The sequence below is a fragment of the Palaemon carinicauda genome, chromosome 16 (assembly GCF_036898095.1).
Source record: "Palaemon carinicauda isolate YSFRI2023 chromosome 16, ASM3689809v2, whole genome shotgun sequence".
Classification (NCBI taxonomy): domain Eukaryota; kingdom Metazoa; phylum Arthropoda; class Malacostraca; order Decapoda; family Palaemonidae; genus Palaemon; species Palaemon carinicauda.
This window is the reverse complement of record NC_090740.1, coordinates 130,008,296-130,030,533: the sequence shown is the minus strand read 5'-3', so window position 1 is coordinate 130,030,533 and position 22,238 is coordinate 130,008,296. Positions and strand designations below refer to the sequence as shown.

The 22,238-nt window shown below is 46.6% G+C and overlaps 1 long non-coding RNA gene across 2 annotated transcripts in view; it reads right to left on the bottom strand.

The window, feature by feature from the left end:
- Positions 1-21,611, bottom strand: part of LOC137655138 (uncharacterized) — a 61,781-nt gene extending 40,170 nt beyond the window's left edge. The window contains exons 1-2 of one of the 2 annotated variants that reach the window (XR_011046832.1): positions 21,500-21,611; positions 21,257-21,387 (exon numbers count right to left, since the gene is read on the bottom strand). This is a non-coding gene — a long non-coding RNA (uncharacterized lncRNA). Of the gene's footprint in view, positions 1-21,256 lie in introns of both variants that reach the window. The other variant, XR_011046831.1, reaches the window with a different exon arrangement.
- Positions 21,612-22,238: the final 627 nt, after the last annotated feature.

Genomic DNA, 22,238 nt, shown 5'->3' with positions numbered 1-22,238 from the left:
CAGATCCTGGCAAAGTCCCAGAAGTTTGTCTCGGTGTTGAAGAAGGGATGACTCCGAGTCTGCTAGGATCAGCCAGTCGTCCAGATAACTGAGGAGATGGATGCCGATCCTGTGTGCCAACGACGATATTAGGGTGAACACACTAGTGAAAACCTGTGGTGCTGTGGAGAGACCAAAACACAGCACCTTGAACTGGTAGAGCTTGTTGTCTAGGCTGAATCTTAAGTACTTCCTTGAAGACGGATGGACTGGGATCTGGAAGTACGCGTCCTTCAGATCCAGTGTACACATGAAGTCTTGCGGTCTCACTGCAAGTCTGACCGTGTCTGCGGTCTCCATGCTGAACAGAGTTTGCTTGACAAACTTGTTCAGAGCTGAGAGTTCGATGACCGGTCTCCAGCCTCCAGACGCCTTTATTACAAGAAAGAGTCGACTGAAGAAGCCTGGAGACCCGTCGAGAACCTCTTGAAGAGCGCCCTTCTTCAACATGGTCTCGACTTCTGCCCGAAGGGCTTGCCCCCTTGCTGATCCCATGGCAAGGGAGCTCAACGACACTGAATTCACTGTCAGGGGAGGTAGAGATGTTATGAATGGGACGCGATATCCCTTACTGATTACGGAAATCGTCCAGGAATCGGCCCCGAGTTGCTGCCACCTGTTCGCGCAACTTTGTAGGCATCCCCCCACTGGTGGACATGCAGGGGGACTACCAATCCTAGCGTTTGCGGCCTCGGCCACTCCATCTAGGATTCTTCCTCCCCTGGAAGACTTTTTGCCTTTCTTGTCCTTGACAGGATAGGGCTTAGACACCACCGTCTTCTCTGCCGCTGCCAGTTTTGTGGTCTTGGTAGGGCGTGGCTGCTGGGGTGCTGGAGGTTTATAGGGCTTCGATGTCAGAGCCCTATGTAGGAGGGAGTCCTGGTTGGACTTCCTCCACCTCTCAGCGGCTTGCTCCACGTCCCTAGGCTCAAACAAGTTCATTCCCATCACGGAAGAATGTCTGAGCCTGCTGATCTCGGTGTTAGGGACCTTTTGATGGGACCTCTCAGACATCGCATCTCGACGTTTCAAGATGGTGTTAGCCTACAAGTTCGAGACTTGGTGGGACAAACTCGATCGTGCGAGTGCCCGAGAGTAAAAAGGTCTCCACAGCCTTCCTGGTACAGTATGTTCTTTGGATAAATCCTCCGAACGTATCAGGATACCTAAGGTCCCTAGCCAGATATCCAGCCATGAAGTGGACTGCATGGAACACTTCACCACCTTCTCCTGGCTAAGGATCTCCGTCGCCAAGAACGAGACCTGCCGGTTGGAGTGCTCCTCAAGAGGGACTCCCTTGGTAAGCTCTTCCAACAAATGGTGCAGGGGAAGAGCCAAACAAGTCTCCTCTAAGATGTCGAAGTACCTCCTCTACTGGACACGAGGAGGTGGGAGGAGCTTGTTGCCGGCGCTGGATCGGCTAGAGGCGGCAAGCTCGGAGAGCTGGACTTCGATCTTGTCCCTGGCACTCTTGACCCCCTGAGAGCAGGGCAAAGCCGCACTGGCCTTCGAGGGTTTTTGAGTCCCAAAGACTCGGTCCAAGACCGTGTCTTTGCCCTAACGAGGAGGAATCTCTGGGTCAGCAAACCCATTGAGTCCTCAGAAGGGTTAGAACCTGCCAGAACGCATGTTCTGACTCCTGCAGCTCTCCTCCTGGAGGACTAGCAGCGAAGTCTCCTGTCCCCAAAGGCAAGAATTAGCAGCGAAGTCTCCTGTCCCCAAAGGCTCTTCTTGGGGGGACTCGTGGACGTTCTCCAAGTGACTGGCTGGCTCCGGTCTAAGTCTTGATGAAGACTTAGGTACAGTCTTGGAGTCCTTCGACTCCCTCCTGGGAGGGATGCAAGACTCTAATAACGACGGGGGTAGGTTCTTCTCCACCCCTACCCGAGAACACTTTCCAGCGCGAGGTGGGGTTTCCCTCATTGGTGCAATGGGGGAACGCCTCACCTCACGTGACTCCCCTGAGGACGGGAAGTCGTCGTCCGAAGGGAAGGGAGAAAAAGTCTGGGGGGGTGAGGCCTGCCACAAAGACTTACGAGGAGTCAGCTTTGCCCTCGGAGAAGTTACCACGTTTGAACCTCCTCTTTTCCTCTTCAGGGGAGTAGAAGGTGCCAAAGATTTGTGACCCAGGTCAGAGAGAACAGGCTTAAACACCTGCATGATCGCTCTGACTAGTGTCCCAAAACAAGGCTGCTGGCTGACGGCTGCGCTGTCAGATACTCCCTCTGGAGGGAAAGGGATTGACCGATCCCTGGGAGGAGTTACCAAAGGGGGGTTTGCCTGAAAAGAAGATGATGATGGAGAAAAATGTCCCTGGACCTTTCTGGAACCTTCCTCCTGCCGGCGAGCGCGCTGTTCTGCGCTTGGGAGGGGAGGGGAGGGGAGGGGAGGGGAGGGGAGGGGAGGGGAGGGTGTGTGTGTGGCGATGGCGACCTTGCCGCGCGATAGGGGTAGCAGCCTCGCGCGATAGGGGTAGCAGCCTCGCGCGATAGGGGTAGCAGCCTCGCGCGATAGGGGTAGCAGCCTCGCGCGATAGGGGTAGCAGCCTCGCGCGATAGGGGTAGCAGCCTCGCGCGATAGGGGTAGCAGCCTCGCGCGATAGGGGTAGCAGCCTCGCGCGATAGGGGTAGCAGCCTCGCGCGATAGGGGTAGCAGCCTCGCGCGATAGGGGTAGCAGCCTCGCGCGATAGGGGTAGCAGCCTCGCGCGATAGGGGTAGCAGCCTCGCGCGATAGGGGTAGCAGCCTCGCGCGATAGGGGTAGCAGCCTCGCGCGATAGGGGTAGCAGCCTCGCGCGATAGGGGTAGCAGCCTCGCGCGATAGGGGTAGCAGCCTCGCGCGATAGGGGTAGCAGCCTCGCGCGATAGGGGTAGCAGCCTCGCGCGATAGGGGTAGCAGCCTCGCGCGATAGGGGTAGCAGCCTCGCGCGATAGGGGTAGCAGCCTCGCGCGATAGGGGTAGCAGCCTCGCGCGATAGGGGTAGCAGCCTCGCGAGTGGGAGGGTATTGGCGATCGCGCGATGGGTAATACCCGAGGTCACGCGCGAGAGACTGTTGGCGCGTGCGAAGGCGATGGCGAGGGTGCGCGCGGGCAAACAATGGCGCGTAGCAGCGCGTGCCGGAGAAAGCAGAGTGCGCGCAGAAGAAAGATTGCGCGAGGGTGAATGTTCGCGGGCGCGCAGGCTCACGATGAAGAGCCCGTGCGGGTGAGGATACCGTTGGGGGTGCGCGCGCAGGAGAGATCTCTTACGCGTGGGCGCGCATGTGTGCGCGCATCAGGCTGGGGAGATAGGCGTTTGGACGCGAGTGGGAGACTGCGCGCGAATGCGTGCTGGCGAGGGATGGCGCGTTGGCGAGCGCTGATGAGCAGGGGAAGTATTCAACTTCCCTACTGCGCCCAGATCAGAAGATCATTTGCGCGCAGGAGATCGTTGGCGTGGAGAGCGCTGGCGCGTTGGTGAGCGCTGGAGAACGATGGCATGCAGAAGGTTGAAGGCGCGCAGGTGAGCACTAGCAGGAGCATCAGCAAACGGTGAGTGCTGGCGCGCAGGTGAGCGCTGACGCGCTTTATCAGAATCTTCAGCAGCAGATGAGCGCTGGCGCGTTAGGGACGTATGTGCCAACTTGCGCATACGCCCTTGTTGCCCCGAAGGGACCGTTGCCCGTCTCACAAAAACAGGATGGGTCGGCGCCCAGAGCGCACCAGCAGCCAGGAACGGGGACGGCAGGTCAGCAGGTCTGACGGGTGGAAGGTCGACGTGTCCGTTGTAAGGACGACCTTCCACCGAAGGGGATCGCGAACGATCCGCAGAGAGGTCGAGGATTGTAGCTGGAACAGTCGGAGAACGATGACGAGGCTCCTCTGCGGCGGACTGCGGCGATGACGATGAACCGAAGAGGCGCCTCCTCACACCCTTATGAGGTGAAAGAAGGCCTCTCCGGCGAAGAAGGCGGCGAGCTTTACGCTGTATGCGCCCTCTGTGGGCCGTTAGGTCAGCAGTCCTCCGAAGAGGAGTCTCTGTGAGTGAAATCCCCCAAGGGGGAGAATCATCGGCAGGAGAGACTGTTGGACTTAGTTCCTCCCTCGAAGGTTGAGCAGAGTGAGAAACTAAGCCTTCAGCTACAGCAGGTTGATCAGGTGCAGAGGTCGGCGATACCGCATCGGAAGCCTCTGCCACCACAACGTCGACGATAGACAGAGGATCAACCTCTGCCAAAGTCGGCGATTGTTTGACAGCGGCACCCAACCGGATCATGTCAAACAAGGCTTCCTTGGAGGGCGAACCTTCGAGCCCCAAGGAAGACCAAAGCTGAAACAAATCATTAGTGCTTACATTAATATTTAAATCCTCCCCCGGGGAAGGAGGAGGAGCTGCCTCGCTATGGGAGGCAACGCCCTCTCCCGAACCCCGAAGTCGGGAAACAGAACAATGGCCTACGCTACCACTCGACGGTTTCTCGGAAGAAGCCGATCGAGCGGGAGCTTCGGAGGAGGTTTGGGCAACGGAAGAAGAGTCCTTGGGATTTTCTCCTTTCAAAGAAACCTTTGAAGGAGAAATATCCCACTTGGACTTCTTCCGTCGCCAAGAAAACCTCTCCCACTGGGAGGTAGACCACTCCCTACACTCACCACACTTATTAGTTATATCACACTGTTGGCTCCTACAATAAGGACAAAGGGTGTGAGGGTCCGTATCGACCACCGACATTAAACGTACCACAAGGGCGGTCGGGTAATCCAGGACACTTGCGCATGATAGCAGAGGCCAACTTCAAACACACCAGTAGAAGAAAAAGCCAAAGGCATTAATGGCCGTCAGAGAGGCGAGGGTGAGAGCGGACACGTCAGACTACCACCCGAGCTGAGAGCAAAGTGAGCTCAAGTACAGGTGTGTGTGAGGGGGGGGGGTTTAGCAAGCTCCTCTCCCTACCCCCCCGCTAACTAGCAGTGGGGTAGTAAACCCTCGTTGAAATTCTAATGGCTCGTCATTTCAGCTACGCCGAAAGTAATAACCCCTATTAAATAGTGTGGTTTGTATGTCAGTTATGGAACAAATGGTTATTTAACACTTTTGAGATTTGTAAAAGGGTACAGAACCTAACAAACCCACCTAACCTAACCTAGTAGTTCCCAGGTTACAACCCCTAGCCGGGGGCAAGCCCCCAGACCCCCTTCTCAGGTCACACCCACTCGCCGGATTGATTTCATTTAAGTATAGATTTCTTATATAAAATTTACCAATGACTATTATAAAAGTTTTTATTACAACATATAAGTGTTAATGTTACATGGAATCCATATGTTATTATATTTAATCAACTTTAATAATATATGTACTAAGTATAAATAAACATTGTGGGTCAGTCCTCCAAAACACTCTAGGGCAGTTTTACCAGAAATTATGGGTCAATCCTCCGCCTGGATAAGTCTTCCGGTTACCCTGTACGCTCATATTGGCGAGCCAGCTCAGTCACTCTTACACCACTCTGATGTTTTTTTATTATTTCATGCTTTATCTCCATTGTCATCTTACGCTTTTTCTTTTCACTACCAATCTTTGCACTTGCTTGCTTTGAACCCATTGCTTACTTAATTAATTCTGTGCTGATTAATGCAAAATACACATAAAAAAAGCAAAAGCTATGGCCAACGCTAGGAGATAACTTTACACGACGGAGATCTGACGGGAAAGACCGAGCGATGTTGTCCTGGCATTGGCACAGGAGGGATAACACAATGAGCTGTACAACAATTGTTCATTTCACTATGTGTACCGTAATACTCGCTGTGAATCTTTGCTATAACATCCACATAGACATAATGGCAGTCATTAAACTTTGTTACATTAGGCTCCATAATGCACAACCAACATGGAATGCAACTGCAAAGGGACTGAGGAGTCATCCTAAGAAAACATAACTGTGTATGTCACACCCAAGCATACAAACATGCCCAAATATGGTAAACTTCATAATATGGTAGGGGAAGGATGGAAGAGGTACTCACAAACGAACGAACAGAAGCAATTTCATTGGTAGAAAGAGGGAGGAAGGCTATAGTCTATTTTTTATAGCGGTGCATATTTGCACCCACTCACAGGGGTGCCCTTTTAGCTCGGAAAGGTTCCTGATACCTGATTGGTCGTTAGTATTTTTGTCCGAACACCTTCATTGTTCTCGAATGATTACCAAGTAATGTGAATCGAAACTTATTTATTAACCTATATTTCTCCATCAGATATATGTTTTGTCAATAAGCAATGTGAAAGAATAAATATATTATAAAGAATCGTCTTGGTAAGTCTAAATTTAATAACACAATCCACCGAAGTCAACGACAGCAGCTTGTTTTCAGATGCACGCTTTGTAATTTTGTAATTTTTCACATATTTTAACGCAAATTGGGATAAATTACACTCAGCATAAGTTAAACATGTTATTAAAAACTTTCTTTGAATACCAGAATTTACCAAAATCATGGAATTAATAAAACACGATATTTGTGAAAACTTGTGGGGAGGTAAAAGAACAGCCTGTAGCGGCCTGGCGGGAAAACGATCCCCTCTGACTTGTAGACGCAGTTTTTTTTTTTATTTCGTAATATAGTTCGGCCTATTCCTTGCAGTTTAAATAGTCTTGCATTGTCTCTCTTCGTATTATTTTGCTTAGTATTTTCCCACATTCCTGTTCCTCACCTAATATCTATCTATTTTCCCCGATATCCCTTCTTTCATATAGGCCTATGTGATATCCGCACTACAATTCCTTATGTTTTGTACCTTACGTCAGTAAGCATGTAAATAATAACCACATAAATTTTATGCTGTGTAGAAAGTATAACCTATTCTGTAAACCTGAAATTAAGCATAGTATTTTTTTATTCCCGCCTCTACACTATTTTAATGAGACTAGCACGCGCTTCCCTTCAAGCTATCACTTTCGACAGAGGATAAAAAATAAGGAATCGTAGTGCGGATATCCCATTTTTGGGCTCAAGCCATGGCGTCCTGATGGAAGTATCCTTTTGGTAGCTTCCTTGGGTAATCACTACTAGGATTTTCCCAGAGAATTAAACCACAGGTTATCACAGAATTCTAACTTCTGGAGCGAGTATCCTAAGGGTTTCCCCTTAAGACATCGTGTATCAACAGGGGACACGCATGTATAAACGTGCCACATAGCTATCTGCACCCCATATAGAGTTAACGCTTCAATATGGCGGACAGGGAGTGGCTGGGAGCTGAGCCGCAGCCGATCTAGATGTGGCGATATCGGTACTCGCGATGTAAACAGACGGACGCCATTGCTTTTGATGACGTCACGTCCGTCCTCATTCCTTTGCTAGTAGCTCGCTCGATTGGACGTATTTTTCCCTTTGTGCGACTTTATCTACTTGCATCCTCGCTATGTCTCAACCTTCAGCTTCACCTTCTTCTGGAAAGTTGAGTACAAAGGTTAAAGTATTGTTTAAATAAGCTCTGGCCTTAAAGTAAATCTTACTTTTCGAGATATTTGCATAATTGTGGCAGAGCTTTGCCAGACCGGTCAGCGCCATTTTATGACGCTGCTGTTGCTTGCATGCCTTATTTAGTTAGCCGAAACAGCCTTACCGGTATATAAATTACTAATCAGTGCTATTAGTTATTTAGTCTTCATAGCTAGGAACTTTATATCGTGTTTTTGACGCATTAGTTAGGGTCTTCGCTGACCCCATACCAGTAGGCTTTGTTTAGCCCCTAGGCCAGTGAGCCTATACCAGTGTTAATGCATGATATTTCAGTGATCCTAGTGTTAGTTATGAAGATTTTGGCATTATTTTACAATACCATTGACAGTGATGCAAGTGTTTTTCGCCTTCAGGGACCATATAGGGGGTAGGTTATCTTGAGTGCCTTGCTAACCTAACCTTATGATAGGACCCCTATATGCTCTCTTCATCCCTAGCCCTAGGGCTTCCCTCTGGTAATCTTGTATCCTATTACATGTGATAGGACAAGACTCCCCAGAGTACTGTATCGCCTCCCCACCTAAGGGAATGACCCCTCCCTTAGTGTTGCAGACCTTAAAGGTAGGATCACCTCCTTTAAGCTGAATCGGTCCTTGACCTTTTCCTTGCGATACGTCTTCTCCCTTCCTTGATTAGGGTCTAACAACCCTAATCCAGGATAGGTTGGGAGGGCTGGTTTATGTACCTTGCTGAAATATACGCGTGCACCGTTTTTCAGTTGGTCCACCTACTATAGGTTAGGGTGAGCATCTCCCTTCCTAGGTGGCCGCTCTGGTGCATAATCCATCCTTTCTTATAAGAAGAACCTTTCCCCACCCAACCTATCTCTTGCCTAGCCTAACCTACCAGTAGGTTAGGCTTCATATGTCCCCTGTCCTACACTCCACCCTAGGCTGGAGTGCTGGACCCCGTGGTGCTCCCAGTGTTGTCCGCTCTGATACATAGACCCCCCATAGTGCTATGGAGTCAGTTATCATTTGGTCGACATGAGTCTCCACCCCTTCTTTGGGTACACCCTGTCCTCTCTTGGACTGCCTTAGCCCCCGGCCATTGCGGCTCCTGCTTAGGATGATAGATTCACCTCTATCATGGTGGTACCTTTTCCAGAGGTGTCTTGACTAGGCTAGTACAGCCTTGCCATCCCACCTCCATCTTTGGTGCTTGTCCCTTGCCGCCTCTACCCCGGCTTTACCGCCGCTACGGGTGACTTCCTTATCCTTACCGCCTTCCCCCGAGTGCCGGGGGATCGCCGCCGGCCGCCGGCTTACCGCCGTGGCCTCTCCATTCCCTCATAGCCTCGGCACACTGCCGACCCCTCCCGGAGTGCCGGCACTAGCAGCCGGCCCCCGGCCCCGGCTATGCTCCTTTATCCTTACCCCTGTCACCCTCCGACTGCCTCCGGCTGCCGGAACCGTCGCTCCTTGCCGGCGGCCGCCGCTACCGGCTGCCGCCACCCTGGCTTCTTTTGACCATAGAATGATCATTCTTGAATGCCAGAAACTCTGCTCGAGCGGCTTCCGGCGTGCCGGGGGTATGCCGGACCCGTCCGGAGGCGGCAAGATGCCTTGCACCCCTTCTCTCAGCTATCTTTACTAGCGATAGCTCCTAAAAACCGCACCTAGACGGCTTGTTAACGCAGACAAACTGGTACGGAATCGTACATTTTGTTCAGTTTTCACTCTGTCTTCTTGCGTGTTTCATCTTTCCAGCACGCTACGTGTAATTGGCACGTCTGGTTGCCGGAACCTTACTAGGATCTCATGATCCCCAGACTTTCTTGATAAGATTTCAAGCCTAGTCTATAATATGGTAATTCTAAATGGAATTCCCATTATCAAGACACCTTCCATGGAGGCCTACGGCCACCTGGGACCGTCTGATGCTACGGCAACCAGCCGGGCGGGTTACACGAGGCATGCGTCTGTCTCCTTTCACCCACCCTTCTGTGCATCACAATTAACTTATGTTAATATTAACTTGTTAATAATTAACTTTATATACGAGCCATATTATGACTCTACAATACTCATCGTCTCTTTCTTTTACAGGAGGAGTACGTCAAGTGTGACCACGACTTCTGCGCGGTCCGTCGGCCACACTTCTATGGACACACGGCGTGTAGGACACACGCCCCTTGTGCTCACAAGAGAGGGGATCTCAAGTACTGGGGCCCCACCACCTGTTCGGTCTGCCAAGAATGCCTACAGAAAGCATTCTATGACCCTCCCTCAGCGGAGATTCGGGACACTGCTCGGGACAACCTACGCAAGTGGGTACGTGGCTTTCAAAAGAACGCCACTGGACCATACCTAGCCACAGAAGAAATGAGGTCTTTGCTGTTCCCAAAGGCCTCACCAGACTCAGTGGTCCCAGTCGAACAGATCCCCGTCGTCCAGATCACAGTGGAACCTGATACTGTCATGGCTCAGTCCATGAATGATTGTCACCTGGATTCAGAACATGATGAACACATGTCAGAGATCTCGGAGGACACCGAGAAAACCCTTATGGCCCAGGGTGAAGGGGAGGATGATGAAGAAGAGGACCGGGTAGTATATACCGAGTCCGATAAGGAGGATGCCCCTCCCTCCATCCCCCCTCCTACTCCTACACCGACGGAAGTGTCTCTCCCGTCTACGTCCTCCACCACGACTCCTCTACCTACGGCACAGGATATGATTCGGCTCATTGAATCCGTGATGGAGCAGAAGCTCCAAGAAACTCACAAGATCATTCGGTCGATGGGAGGTTCCAAGGAATCTCGCCAAATCTCCATCAAGGACCTCCCCGCATGCTCGAGCGACAATCCGTGGCGGTTCGCCGAGCATATGGTCATCGCTGATGACAAGATCTTCGTCAGCGATAAGATCGGTTCCATACCCCTGGAAGAAGTGGAGTTCTTCCCCCGCTTTGAGGCGTATCCGGACTGTTACGTCCGTCTACGTTCAGAACCATCCTCAAAGGAAGAGACCGAACCGAAGGAGAAAATAGTGTTCGATCTCTCGAAGGCCCAGGCTATGCTTGCCAAAGCGCTTAAGAGCAGAGGCTTTACCTGCTCTGGACTTCCGGCTCTGAGCAAGAAGTACCCCACCTACGTTGCGCCCGATGAAGTGATGCTACCCTTCACGGAAAAGGCCTTCGCTGCCTGCCTTAAGGCTGTAGAAGAAGGGAAATCCTGCCCTGCATTGGAGGAATGCAGACCTTTCTCCGCAGCCACCCCGCCCGACACCAAACACTGGAAGGATGTGCAACACACCTTCGTGGTGGGCAAACTAGATCCTGACGTTGCTGGACGTCAGTTTAATGAGGACCTCCCCAAGCTAAACGAACACCTCCTTCGTAGGGAACAGGAAACGAAGGAGAGGCTGGCAGCATCTCTCACTCTCCAGGTCCAGATGGACGTAATGGCTGGTGACACCAGAGTCCCTGACCATTACATGGTCCTTGCCAAATCTCACATGGCAACCTTAGTAAGGATCTGTACCATTTCATGCGAGCTCGTAGAGCCTGCAGAGAATTCGTGTTCTCCAGTGCCACTGTCAGACACGAACCCCGGAAACTGATTGCCTCCAACATCTGGGGCAAGTACCTCTTCCCGTCTGATCTAGTGAAAGAGATCACAGACAAGGCCGCATCTGAGAACAGGAACCTTCTCAACAAATGGGGCATGTCTAGGAAGAGAAAGCCCTCTCAGGATGACGGTCCTCAGCCTAAGAGGAAGCAGTCGAAGCATAGACCCCAGCAACGTCAGCACAGACGTCAGTTTCCGGCACCCGCTACTCCCCAAGTGGCCGCTCAGCCGCCACAGACCTTTCAGTTGGTCCCACAGCCGGTTTTGTCCTCATCACCGGCCTTCAACCCCACCTTCGAGCAGCACTCCACTACCTTTCGTCCCAAGGGTAGAAGCTCAGGCAGGGGTTCCGGCAGAGATTCCTCTCGCCGGCCCTCCAGAGGCAGAGGAGGACAGGGAGCTAGCGGCCGAGGCAGCAAGTCCTCGTGACCACAGAAGCAATGAAGTGCTTCCGGTGGGAGGAAGACTCCGCCACTTCCAGGATCGCTGGACCTTCGACTCCTGGGCACACAGCATCATCAAGAAAGGTCTGGGCTGGAGCTGGGCGCAACCACCCCCAACCTTCCAGCAATTCTTCCAACGTTCAACCCCCCCCCCCTGGAAGAATATGTGCTAGACCTCTTGAACAAGAAGGTGATAAGAAGGGTGAAGTCCACAAGGTTCCAAGGGAGACTGTTTTGTGTTCCCAAGAAAGACTCAGACAGACTCAGAGTCATTCTGGACTTATCCCCCCTCAACGTATTCATATCGAACGACAAGTTCAAGATGCTGACTCTTCAACAGATCAGAACCCTCCTGCCTCGAGGGTCTTTCACGGTCTCGATAGACCTGGCGGACGCATACTGGCACATACCAATGAACCATCACGCTTCCTCCTACCTAGGATTCCGACTCCAACGGAAAAGCTATGCCTTCCGGGCCATGCCCTTCGGACTCAACGTGGCCCCTCGGATATTCACAAAGCTAGCGGACGCAGTAGTACAACAGCTCCGCATCCGAAACGTCCAGGTGATGGCCTACCTCGACGACTGGCTAGTGTGGGCGCCCTCGCCCGAGGATTGTATAGAATCCTGCAGAAAAGTTACCCAGTTTCTCGAACACCTGGGATTCCAGATAAACGCGAAAAAGTCTCGCCTATCTCCAGCTCAGAAGTTCCAATGGTTAGGCATCCACTGGAATCTTCAGTCACACCGCCTTTCCATTCCAGCAAAGAAAAGGAAGGAAATAGCAGGGTCCGTCAAGCGACTGTTAAAATCCAAACGGATCTCGAGACGCCAGCAGGAACAAGTTCTAGGCTCTCTACAGTTCGCCTCGATCACAAACCCAGTGCTTCGTGCACAGCTAAAGGATGCAGCGGGAGTCTGGAGACGTTCCGCATCCGTCGCTCGAAGAGACCTCAAGAGACGGCTCCCAAGCAGACTTCGACTTCTTCTAAAGCCGTGGTCAGAAGCGAGGGCCCTAAAAAGGTCCCTTCCTCTCCAACACCCACCTCCATCTCTCAACATCCATACGGACGCTTCATTGGAGGGTTGGGGAGGTCACTCCCACCAACAACAGGCTCAAGGCACTTGGTCTCCCCTATTCAAGACGTTTCACATCAACATCTTGGAGGCCATGGCGGTTCTTCTGACGCTGAAGAAACTCTCCCCGCCCCCGTCGATACACATTCGCCTGACCCTGGACAGCTCTGTGGTAGTGCGTTGTCTCAATCGCCAGGGCTCAAGATCGCCCAAGATAAATCAGGTGCTCCTGACAATCTTCCGTCTGGCAGAAAGGAAGAAATGGCACCTGTCTGCAGTTCACCTACAAGGATTCCGCAATGTGACAGCGGATGCTCTATCTCGGACAAACCCGATAGAGTCGGAATGGTCTCTAGACGCAAGATCATTCTCCTTCATCTCTCACAGAGTCCCAGAACTCCAGATCGACCTCTTCGCAACGAGCGACAACCATCAACTTCCTCGATATGTAGCCCCGCACGAGGACCCCAAAGCGGAAGCGGTGGACGCCATGACCTTGGATTGGAACAGATGGGCCAAGATTTACCTGTTCCCTCCCACCAATCTTCTGCTGAAAGTCCTCTCCAAATTGAGAACCTTCAAAGGGACAGCAGCTCTAGTGGCTCCCAAGTGGCCCCGCAGCAACTGGTATCCCTTGATCCTGGAGATGCAGCCAACGCTGATCCCCCTCCCGGACCCAGTTCTCTCCCAGCAAATACAGAAGTCGACTGTCTTCGCTTCATCATCGAAAATCAAGGACCTTCATCTCATGATTTTCTCACCCTAGCCGCTAAGAAAAGGTTTGGGATTTCGAAGAAGAGTCTAGACTTCCTCGAGGAATACAAGACCGAATCCACGAGAAGGCAATACGAATCGTCTTGGAGGAAATGGGTCTCCTTCGTCAAGGCAAAGAACCCCTCGAAAATCACCATAGATTTTTGCATGTCCTTCTTCATTCACCTTCATGGACAAGGCTTGGCAGCCAACACGATTTCTACTTGCAAATCGGCCTTGACCAGACCTTTGTCATACGCCTTCCAAATAGATCTGTCTAGCGACTGTTGATTATCTTTGGTAGAAATATAAAACTCCAAAACTGCGTGCTGTGCTTTATTCCTAATCCTTCAGAATCTCTATATACACTGACTAACTTATTTACAGTTTTATAGTTATAGTAAACAACAGATAAATATCATATGAGTAATGTTACAATGGACTGGATATTTACAGTAAAGTAGTTAAGTTGTTTTCAGATAACAGTATGTACACAAACAACTAAACAAGTAGTTAACGTAAACATTCAGATAACAGTATGTACACAGACAACTAAACAAGTAGTTAACATAAACATCCCCCTTTCTTTGGGTTTTGACGAAAATAAGAAAGTAAACAAATTGATGTAACATAAAATAAGGAACAAGTAGGATACATTGTAAACAATCAAATATAAAACAATGAATCATTCTCCCTTCATCTTTTCCTGCAGACGAGCTGATCTTCTTGGCAATTTAGGCATGTCGCAAATAGGATGATAGCTTGTTTGTTCATCATTAACGTTGGTTTCCCTCAATTTACTAGTTTCTTCCATTTCTGGTATTGCCGATGAATCCTGTGTAGTTGGACGGATATGAATTCTATTTCTTCTATAAATTCCTCCTTCCTTTCCCTCAATTACATAGGATCGGTTTCCTTGTGCATGGCTAATGAGCCCCTTTTCCCAACCCTTCTTGTCTGGATTTTGATAATATACAGGTTGCCCCTCGTTTAATGGTGTCATATCTCTTGCAGTTTTATCATAATATTTCTTTATGGATTCTCTCCGTGTTTCCCTTTTTTGAGAAACTGGATTGTCATTGTTCATAATTTCAGGAATTATCGACCGTAATTTACGTCCAAACATCATCTGAGCTGGACTTAAGTTAGAGTCTTGACGTGGTGTATTTCTCAGCTCTAGTAACGCCAAATATTGATCTTTTCCATCTGCATGAGTCTTCTTCATCATATTTTTTACAATTTTAACTGCCGCTTCAGCCTTCCCATTTCCTTGAGGATGTCCAGGAGATGACATCCTGTGCTCTATACCCCACTCTTTAACAAAAACTTTAAACTGAAACGAGCTGAATTGTGGTCCTCCATCGGACACTAATTGGGTAGGAATACCGTATCTAGCAAACATCTTCTTGATTATTGCTATAACATGATTTGAAGTTGTTGACGTTAGAAACTCTACTTCAGTGAATGAGGAATAATAATCAACAATGACTAAATAATTTCTTCCAACAATCTCAAACAAATCTAATCCGATTTTATTCCAGGGTCTGCCTCCGTCATTTACATCCATCAACGATTCCTTCTGGTTTCGAGGTTTATACTGCTGGCAAATGTCACATGAATTGGCCATTTGCTTTATTTCTTTCGACATCCCTGGCCAAAATATTGCATCTCTTGCTCGTCGCATCATGCTATCGTAACCAAGATGAGCTACATGAAGCTTCGTTTTAATTGTATCTCGTAGTTTACGAGGAATCAGTATAAGAGTTCCCTTTAGAATGATGCCGTCTTGGTAACTCATGGAATCTCTAAAATCGAAGTAAGGTTTTAATACTTCGGGAATTATGTCTTTGCGATCAGGCCATCCTTCCTTGATTACAGACAATAATTCTTGCAGCTCTTCGTCGTTTGTGGTGGCGTCTCTTACTTCCTTTAAAATTGAATCGGGGTAATTTTTCAGTGAATCTATCATCCTTACCAATGTGTCTCTATTTTCCTCTTTTGGGCAGGCCCTGCTAAGGGTATCGGCTAACAATAGGCTTTTTCCGCTTTTGTACTGATATTCGACGTCGTACCGGTTCAACCTCATCATTAAAACTTGTAAACGCATTGGAGCTTGACTTAATGGCTTTTCGAGGATACAAGAAAGAGGCTTATGGTCATTATGAACAATAACACGTCGCCCAAAAGTATACTGGTCAAATCGCTCTAAACCAAAAACCACAGCAAGAGCTTCCTTTTCAATCTGAGCCCAGTTACGTTCGCTTCTAGCTAAGGTCCTTGATGCGTACTCTATCGGACGTCCTTCTTGCATAATGACTGCACCAATACCATCCTTGCTGCTGTCAACCTGTAATACAAGCTCCTTACTTTGATCAAAATAAGCTAGAACTGGTGTACAGGTGACCTTTTCTTTGATCACTGAGAAAGCGCGAGTGCACTTATCATTCCATTCAAACTTTGAGTTCTTTCTTATCAGCTCTCGGATAGGTTCTAAATCATCAGCCAGATTGGGTAAAAACCTTGATAGATATTGTACCATTCCACAAAACCTCCGAATTCCTGAAATATCGGTAGGGGCAGGCATTTCTTTAATGGCCTTTACCTTATTTTCATCAACCGTCACACCAGCTGATGTTAAACGATGTCCCATGAATGCGATTTCCTTTTTTCTATAAACCAATTTCTCTTCATTTAGTTTGATCTTTTTTTCTTGACAACGCTTCTGTAGTGACTGAAGATTTTGTTCGTGATCACGCATTGCGTCGTGTTCCTCATTTCCAAAACCAACGACCACAATATCATCAGCTACACAGTATACACCCCGAAGCCCCTCCAATGCCTCATTTAATTTTCGCTGAAATATTTCACTGCTCACCTTCAGCCCGAAAGGTAAACGAGCCCATCGATATCTACCAAAGGGGGTAATCATAGTTGTCAACTTGCTGGATTCTTCATCTAGCCGTATATGCCAAAAAGCCTCTTGAACATCCAGTTTGCTAAATATCTTGGCATGTTTTAGACTTGGCAGCATATCCTCCAAAATTGGTAATGTGTAATATTCCCTTTTAAGAGCTTTGTTGAGTGGCTGAGGATCTATACATATTCTTAACTTTCCATTTGTTTTTTGAACGACTGCCATTTGACTAACCCAGTCAGTTGGTTCAGTCTCCGGAATCAAAACTCCTCTTTTCACAAGAGAGTGTAACTCTTCTTGAAGCTTTGATTTTAATGCAATCGGTAAACGTCGGCACGGTAATATTCTTGCTGGTAATGCAGAATCTACATTAAGTTTAACCTCTCCAAGGTCACCAAGGTTGCTCATCTCATGGTCAATGTCAATTTTTGATACAAATGCTTTACCATTGACAAACACGAATCCCATCTCTTGACATGTCTTTGACCCAAGTAAACACATTAGGTCATTTGAAACCACAATGAAGGTTACACTTTTAATTTCATCATTTTTGGGGTTCTTCACATTCAATGTCGTCTCGCCAATGGGTGAAAGCTTGGATTTATTCCACATGGCGAGTTTCACAGACGTTGGTCGCACTTGATCCTTTTTGACATACCTTTGACATATTGCATTCACGTCAGCACCCGTATCCAAATGAAATCTAACCTCGGTATCGTTTACAATTAGTAATGCAGTTAATCTATTAGAATTTTTCATTGCAACCGGTGCCATCCACATGTAATGATCGTACCCTTCATCTGCCTCTTCGTTCTTTTCTTTAACAATTTTAACTGTTTTCTTACACACAGCCTTGAAATGGTTTCTCCCTTTACATGCTTCACAGACTTTTCCCCATGCTGGGCATTTTGATTTTTCAAATTCATGCTTATACCCACAAAATCGACACTTCGCGGCATACCTGTCCATATTTTTTGAGTCCGAAAAATCCTTATTAAAGGAACTATCAGTAGCTTTGGTTCTCCAATTGTTCACCTTATTAACATTCTCAGAGCCAACTTCGCACATCTCTTTAGCACAATTAACGGTTGCTTCATAAGCCAAACATATCTCGACAGCTTTTTCTAAATTTAAGTTTCTTTCTCGGAGTAGCAGCTCCTGTAGTTTCCCTGTCACTGAAAACACAATTTTATCCCTTATCATTCGCTCTTTTTCTTGAAAATTACATTTATCGGCCTGAACCTTGAGTTCTATCAAAAATGAATTAAATGGCTGTTTGTATGAAATTTTCCAAAACCTGAAGGACTGTAACACTTCACTGGTACGAGGACAACAATACTCTTCTAATTTCCTAATTACATCATCAGGATTATCTTTCTGCTCCTCTGTTTCAAAATTAAACTGGTCAAATATTTCTACCATTTGTGGTCCTGCGCAATGGAGTATAATTGCAACCTTTATTTTCTTGGGTTTAGAACTAGCTCCGCTTGCTGTCATGTAGATGTCCACTTGTCTCCTCCATTTTTTGAAAGTATCAGCAAGATTATCATCCAAAGGGTCTAATGGTGGAGGCAAACGAAACACAGATTCAGCCATTTTCTTCAGGAAAACACGATTTGTATCAATTGGCTTTTCTTTTTTTTTTCTTTTGGATTCTTTAAATAACCGCTGCCACCATGTTGATTATCTTTGGTAGAAATATAAAACTCCAAAACTGCGTGCTGTGCTTTATTCCTAATCCTTCAGAATCTCTATATACACTGACTAACTTATTTACAGTTTTATAGTTATAGTAAACAACAGATAAATATCATATGAGTAATGTTACAATGGACTGGATATTTACAGTAAAGTAGTTAAGTTGTTTTCAGATAACAGTATGTACACAAACAACTAAACAAGTAGTTAACGTAAACATTCAGATAACAGTATGTACACAGACAACTAAACAAGTAGTTAACATAAACAGCGACATCTTCAACAAACTACCGAAGGCCTGTGCCCATTTACGACCGGCACCCCCTCCGAGACCAATCACTTGGTCTCTAGACAAAGTTCTCCACTTCGCCTCCAACTTGGACAATGATTCATGCCCTCTTAAGGACCTGACTCAGAAAGTTATATTTCTCTTCGCTCTAGCTTCGGGAGCCCGAGTCAGCGAAATAGTGGCACTATCTAGAGAAGAGGGACATATCGTTTTCAATGATTCAGGAGACCTCTCCCTCTTCCCTGATCCGACGTTTCTCGCAAAGAACGAATTACCTACCAACCGATGGGGCCCGTGGAGGATATGCCCCTTGAAGGAAGATGCCTCTCTATGTCCAGTAGAGAGCCTTAAGGTCTATCTTCATAGAACTTCAAACTTTGGTGGAGGCCAACTCTTCAAAGGAGAAACATCGGGCAGCGACCTGTCACTGAAACAATTGAGAGCAAAAATCACCTACTTCATTCGCAGAGCGGATCCAGACAGTACACCCGCTGGTCATGATCCTAGGAAAGTCGCTTCGTCTCTGAATTTCTTTCAGAGTATGGATTTCGAAAGCCTCAAGAACTATACAGGCTGGAAATCCTCGCGTGTTTTCTTTAAACATTATGCGAAACAAGTGCACGAAGTGAAACATTTTGTGGTAGCCGCAGGTAGTGTTATGAAACCTGCTCTGAACTCTGCTTAGAACAGTGAGTTATTAGGGACTCTAACTCGTCGGGTGCCTATGTTGACCCTCAAGTGATACGTAGTGAAGCAGAAACCACCTTGTGTTTTCTTTAACTGTTCTTACCTCAGGTGAAATGTCATAGTAGATTACCACGTGAGTGCTACATGCCACGTGCATGACGTGTGTTACATAAAGACTAACGTTCCGTAGAACGAGTGCCTACTAATACTTGATTCTTCCCTTTCAGACTCAAGAGCACGCCTTTATGACTATGTACATTTTTATCAATGTAAATGTTTTTTACTATTTATTGCATGACATGTATTGATTTACCTGCAATTATATAATAAAATGTCTATTTTATTACTTGTGCGTCTCCCTTGCTCCTTTCTTACTATGAAATATACTAATTGTCATAGTTTTATTACCCTTTATTCTTGGTTAAGGAAAATGCCAGGATTTACTCCGGGCATTTATTTATATAGAGCAAGTAAGTTTCCTTAGCGAATACTTACTCAATTATGAAGATGAGTCAACTCCATACACGAAGTGTTCAACCACCACTTCTTCAAGTTTGTTTCGACGCGAATACCAAATCGCTCTTGACTTATCTTATGGATCTCATTGTTCCTTCAGCCTATATGAATAGCCTTCCCATGACCACTTTGATCTTAGCATAGCCCGTGGGGATTTCCATGCCAGGGGGGCAGGAAGGCAACTGCCTCACGGTAGCTCTAGTATAGACCACTATGCTTTCGGCTCAATGTTTTAGCACTCACTTATAAAGGGAAAAAGTCTACCACGATACACTAATTCTCTGGTACTCTTCCATCAGGACGCCATGGCTTGAGCCCAAAAAACGGATTTTGAGCGAAGCGAAAAATCTATTTTTGGGTGAGATAGCCATGGCGTCCTGATGGACCCACCCTGTCTGTTATCAGGTCCCGCCCTGCGCCGCTGTATCATGGTGATGAGCGAGCTCCAGACTTTCGGAATGAGGACGGACGTGACGTCATCAAAAGCAATGGCGTCCGTCTGTTTACATAGCGAGTACCGATATCGCCACATCTAGATCGGCTGCGGCTCAGCTCCCAGCCACTCCCTGTCCGCCATATTGAAGCGTTAACTCTATATGGGGTGCAGATAGCTATGTGGCACGTTTATACATGCGTGTCCCCTGTTGATACACGATGTCTTAAGGGGAAACCCTTAGGATACTCGCTCCAGAAGTTAGAATTCTGTGATAACCTGTGGTTTAATTCTCTGGGAAAATCCTAGTAGTGATTACCCAAGGAAGCTACCAAAAGGATACTTCCATCAGGACGCCATGGCTATCTCACCCAAAAATAGATTTTTCGCTTCGCTCAAAATCCGTTTTATGAAAGAAGTGATATCGGGAAAATAGATAGATAGTAGGTGAGGAACAGGAATGTGGGAAAATACTAAACAAAATAATACGAAGAGAGACAATGCAAGACTATTTAAACTGCAAGGAATAGGCCGAACTATATTACGAAATAAAAAAAAAAAAAACTGCGTCTACAAGTCAGAGGGGATCGTTTTCCCGCCAGGCCGCTACAGGCTGTTCTTTTACCTCCCCACAAGTTTTCACAAATATCGTGTTTTATTAATTCCATGATTTTGGTAAATCTCTGGTATTCAAAGAAAGTTTATAATAACATGTTTAACTTATGCTGAGTGTAATTTATCCCAATTTGCGTTAAAATATGTGAAAAATCCAAGGGAGTAATGTACAGAGAAGAAAAGCTTAGTTTTACAATTATCAATTCACCAGTAAATTTCCCCCCACCAAAAACACCCAGGTTCCCACTGGGTGATCCCCATTACCATAAGATACTCTATTTGCGACAAATATAAAGGTCAATTTCGAAAACGGCAGTTTTTCTATACAAAAGAGCAGTCCTTCATGACCGGAACTATAATAATGCTGCAAGCTTCATCTCGAAAGCTTTTCCCGTCCATCAATATATAATCAATTAATCTACCTTCACATGGCTTCATGTCCGCAGAAGATATTGCTTTCTATGGCGTAGTCTCTAACTTAAATTTACTCCCTTCTGTTATGGTAAGCCAATTGGAACCAAATATGCCTCATTCAATCCATAATTAAAGCTAGTCAAAGCTAATATAAGATTGCATTGCCTAAATGATTATCTGTAGTAAACATTACTAGTTCATTTCCTTGCAATACCAAAGACTATCTAATGCATGTTTATATAAGAGTAAGTTCCGTATGTAAATTTAAACGTTTATTATTAAGGGGATAGAAATAAACTTACCATACGAGATCTTGTTGTTTCTGACATGTGTGACGACAGCAGACAATGATGACAATCTGCGATTTTGCGGCCGCCAGTGTTGCCAGATATGGAGATTTAGGGTGTCTGGTGGGGGTATTCTGTACATATATCTATGAAAGAAGAAACAAAGATGAATAAACCTTTATATTGTTGCAAATGGTTTACTTGCACTTATATGAAGTATACTGAAGTGAGTTATGTCACTATATTAGTAAAGCTTACAGGATCAGAAGAAAATATGTTTGTGGAAATGGGGATTTTTGGGTTGTTTGGGGGATTTTTAGACTAACTCATCTGGCACCACTGGCTGTGGCCGGCTCCAAAGACTAGATACTGAACTGAAGGAAGATATGAGGGTTGGGCCTAATAACACTCAAATGAGTGTGCTATGAAAGATGCCAGATACTCCCATCCTAAACGAATGGCTTCATCTATTAAGTGAGCGGTTAGACATTCACAGCCGTAATCCTTGTGGGAATATAGGATAGAGTTCGATTGTAAATTTGCGACATATTATTTCATAATTTGCATTACTACGTCAGTATATTTTATTATTATATTTATGACGTTCTTAAATTTTATATAACTAAATTGTAATTTTACAAAAGGGTACATTTATAGATTAAGAATAGGCTACATATCCTTATGTTTCTAGTCTACGGGCCAACAACAACTTATGTTTCTCAGTCTTTTTTTCAGAAACTTAACAGCTATATCTCTTATAATTTAGTTGATTTTCTTACAATTTCAAGTATTGTATATTACAATCCTTTTTTAAATATTCTATACAATATCACGTTCGAATAAAGTAAAACATACTGTATATCTGATTTGTTAAACTTAGTCATATGTGATGTGTAGGCATACATTTTATTACAGTTTGCAGGCCATTGTAGAATTATAGGCTATAAGGTGTATATAAAACAAAATTGTAATTTTCTTATTGAAATGGAAATGCATG